This window comes from Buceros rhinoceros, unplaced genomic scaffold, assembly GCF_000710305.1.
Source record: "Buceros rhinoceros silvestris isolate BGI_N320 unplaced genomic scaffold, ASM71030v1 scaffold23638, whole genome shotgun sequence".
In the NCBI taxonomy this organism is placed as follows: domain Eukaryota; kingdom Metazoa; phylum Chordata; class Aves; order Bucerotiformes; family Bucerotidae; genus Buceros; species Buceros rhinoceros.
In genome coordinates this window covers 39,684-44,088 of record NW_010427781.1, presented here as the reverse complement: position 1 = coordinate 44,088, position 4,405 = coordinate 39,684, and positions in this window count along the sequence as shown.

The following is a 4,405-nucleotide window of genomic DNA, read 5'->3' as shown; positions in this document are numbered from 1 at the left end:
GGAGGAGCGGACAGGACAGGTGACTCTACACGGACACACAAGGTGTTCCATCCCATGGACATCGTATTTGGTATAAAGCTGAAGAATCACAAGGGTCAAGCTCTCTTCTTCAATGGCCAGTGTCCAAGGAGGACACTGTCCGTTTTGCCTTTGATCCCAGCCTGTGTATTCCTGAATCCAGTTCAATCTGCACCTGAGATGCCAAAAGGCTTATCAAATAAAGGGTGGTGGAAGTAGGCAAGGGAAAAAATAAATAAATTTTTAAAAACCTGCTTAACAGCAGCAGCTGAAAGCCATAATAAAACTGACTTGAAATACTGGGTTTCCATACCTGAAGCAACTGTATTATTGATCAACTGAACCTTAGCAAATCAAGATATTACAGATAAAACAAGCCAAATTCAGGTGTCCTCTCCTTAACACTGCATTTCTCATGCAGGACAAATTTTTCTTTTTCAAAGAATAAACTCTGTAGACTGCTATATACTATCTTCATCTAGGTTAATTTAAAAAAAAAAAAAATGAGTAAAACAGCAGAATTTTGTTCAGTAATACTGGCATTCGGAAAATGAATCTAGGAAGATGGATTCCTACCTTATCGCCCTTACCGAGCCCTGTTTACAGAGCATCTTCTGGCACCCCATGGAGTCATTTGAATTTTTGTCATTTGGGGTGAAGACTAAATTACAGGTTAATTTCAAAACTGCAAGTAGATGTTGCAGGCTAGATTACTGTCATAAAAGAGAAATACTATGGTAGTTACCACAGACAGATACAAAGCTTTATATAATCAGTATTTTTCTCCTGCTTCAGATGCAAGTTCAGTTGAGATCTAAAAAACCCCAGTTTTACAGAAAACTATTCAATTCCTAAGGAGGCACAACAACGTTTATACATTCAAATTAAAGTTTTCAGTGATAACTCTAGCTCTTCAAATTGATGCTCAAACAGCCATAGTGTTGTCTCGTCTGCATTCCTAAAAGACTAAAGTGACTGTTTTTAGGTCAAAGCTATCAATAAATGAATGAATAGTTGGAACGTCATTCAAACAGAACACTAACAGTTTTCTAGTCTCTAAACGTCTACTTCTGAAGGCACTAATACTGTATGCTCAGAAAGAGTCAGCAGAGAACTGAGATAACAAAAATGGAAATATTGTACTTGCTACAGTACTTACTGCTCAATGGTGCTTGAGTAAACCTGCAGTTAAGGAGGCCAGTACCTTACACACTAATTTACAAGACATTTGGCTTGAATCCATCAAAATCTGATATATTTGTACTGTTACATTCAAGTAACCAACCAGGCATCCACAGTTTACTAGACAACATTTATCTGTTTATAAAACAGATGAGTGATAAAACTGGCAACCACCAACTACAAACCAGTAAAAGGTGTAGAAGGTCAGCATCTAGAGAAATGTTTGTAAAACTACTGCAAAAAACCCAAACCACCAGGCTTATGCTTGTACTTGAGTTAATATGATTCATTCAACAACATGCAGTATTTCCTAATTGTCACAAACTGCAGTTAATTCCAAGTAAGTACCAGTAAACTACTTTTGTAAGCAGTTTTTACAATCCTGTTAGAAAATGAAAATTAGGAAGTTAGCAGGCTCCCAATTTCAAGTATAGGTAACATTTTAATGTATTTCTTGTTATGACTAACTTTAAAAAAACCTGCACACACGTCCCACATTAAGAAAATGCTATTTAGACATGAAGATTTTAAGCTAAAAAGCAGCTGTACATTTGAAAAACGTTTGGCAGTCTTTCTGTGCGAACTTACAAACATGGCAAACACCCTTTTATCTTCCCAAAGGATACTCACTGCACGACCACATTAAAAGCCTGGTCCACAATTACTATTTAACTAATATGGACCAAGTCAAAAAGGAAATAAAGCCAATACACTCATAACCATGTTGGAAAATCCGATTTATGGTGTCAGCGTGGGCAAAACAGTACATAAAATGTGAACACAGATGATCTATGCTTTATTATGAGTTGGCAAGATACTACAGCTTTGAGTCGCTCACAGATAAAAGGGCTAATAGCACTTCCACTTAAAGATCAGGGTTATTTCTCCCTCCCATTGAAGCTTGTTCTTTAAAAAAAGAAGATATTCTGGTCTTTCTGAATGACAGAAGGAGCCTCAGTCATCTCTGCATTATGCCTGGCCCTTCTGCAGTGCCAGAAGAGCTGCATCACTCTGGCATCACTTTTAAACTAAACTGATATCATAAGGTTAAGATATCACAGGGTTTGGGATTAGCGTGTTTCCGTTTATGATGCCTGTGAAGTCCAAGATACTATAGGCACAGTCTCCCAAAGTATTTGCATGGGCAATTTTAGTCACACAAAGTTATCTGAAGAGACAGAATTACTCAGATCTCAGTGTCTGCAGAAGGCACTCGGTAGCAGGACCGGCTGCAACGTGCATAGATATAACAACCCCCTTCGATTTCCACAAGCCACTCCCCTCTTGCTTCAAGAACGCAGCACTAAATCTAACCCTTTTACGTGTAATAAACAACTTTCCCAACCAGAGAGTCTGCCTGATAAAAATAAGACTCCAAATATTGATTTTAATTGGAATGAAGTGCTGCAACATTATGCATAAAGCTTTAGTGAAGTGGCAATTTACCTAAGGGGTTTACTGATTGAAAAGCTCTCAAACCTGAAATCACTAGAGAGGTAGAAAGAAAAAAGGGACTTTCTGGGGTGGGGGTGGAGGGTAGACTGGTAAAACAAATCCCTCTCTACAAATCTGAAGCAGATGTTAGTGTAGAGGGAAGTCAATTCAGCAAGGTACAATCAGCTTTACAGAAATTATTCTGTTAAAAGAGAACTGGCTCTTGAAAGAGCTAAATGTTTTTCTGTTCATTTGCCATACTGAGGAATCTTCAAGGAGACTGGTGTTGCAATTACAACTAATCCTCCCCAAAAAATTAACTGTGTTGAAGGCTTTGTAATTTCCCTAGGTACAATTTAGCTGTCACTTACTTTAAAATTTACTCAAACATGCGTTCCGAACAGCACTAACTTCACATGTCAAGTGCTTTCCAGCCAATTGAGTCTAAACTGGAAGTCGGTGTTAAACAACTGAATGATTAGACAAGATAGCTCATTTCCCTGCTCTTTTGTTCAGAATAAAATGCCACATTTACATTATCAGACTCAACAGGATTTTCTGACAGAGGGAGAAAAAACCCTACTGAACACTGTCCGCACCAAGCACATGAAGCCTGTCATTTACCAATCATCCTTCAAAAAGCAATAGCCATGAATGTAACTTAATTACGACCCAATGATCCTTGACGAAAAATCATCTTATCACTGTCCTGTCCCCACAGGGCAAATGAGACACTTTTGTCCTTTGGCACCGATGATGCTAAATTCCTAATTGCAATAACGGAGTAAGAGAGCCAAACATCCCTAATTTCATTGCGACACATAAAGAGTTTTAATACAAATATTTGAAATAAAGCCACTAAAAATTAGAAGAAACTCTTCCCAGTAGAGAGATTTTCCCCCCACTAAAAATATCACCTCATTTACGAAGATGCCTATTTTTAACAACAAATTTAGAAGTCTTATTATCTTGCACATGCTACAAAATCATCTCAAACAAAATTCTATGATTTTGTGCATTTAAGTCCGTGAAAACAACAGAAGAAAAACTGTCACGGCACTGCATTCGTGCTGCATCTACTACACAAGAAACTAAACAAAATGGGTTTATGTCAGATTTAAGATTAATCACAAACCACACCACAGTGTTTAACTGGACAATGCTGTATTAAATTCACTGACGATTTTTAAAGAAACACAAGCCAGCTGTAGCCTTTCAATCGCTTAAAACACAGCTATTAACTGCTCGGGTTCACTGACTTCGAACTACAAACCAGTTTGGTCGTACAGTCCGTAACATAACGTTTTCACGATTCATGTGCAGATTTTCTCCCCGCTGCTTAAGAGCACTTCTGATACAGGGAATTAGTGCACCTCAAAGCTAAAGATGTTTTGGGCTGTTTCTTTTGTCAGAGGTGATGTTATTCAGGGAGAGCAGACACAAATACGTTAATGAAAAGACAGGAACCATATCAACTTGTTCGGATGTGTATTCCTGTTCTGGCTTGTATCAAAGTTGGCTTGTGCAGCTTTCTTGAAGGAAGGAAAAAAAAATCATCAGTAGTTAGTGTATTCGTTAATTTATCACCCTGTAAATAGGTATTACTCAAGTATCGTACAGCACGGGAGCAGTTCACTTTGCGAACCTCTTGAGCTCTCAAACAGATCAACTTCAAATAGGTTTTACCCTGACAGATAGCAGAGAAGGTAAAACAGCAATACTTAAAATTACAAGAAATTTTATACAGTGCAGGTAGCACCACCTCTTCCGA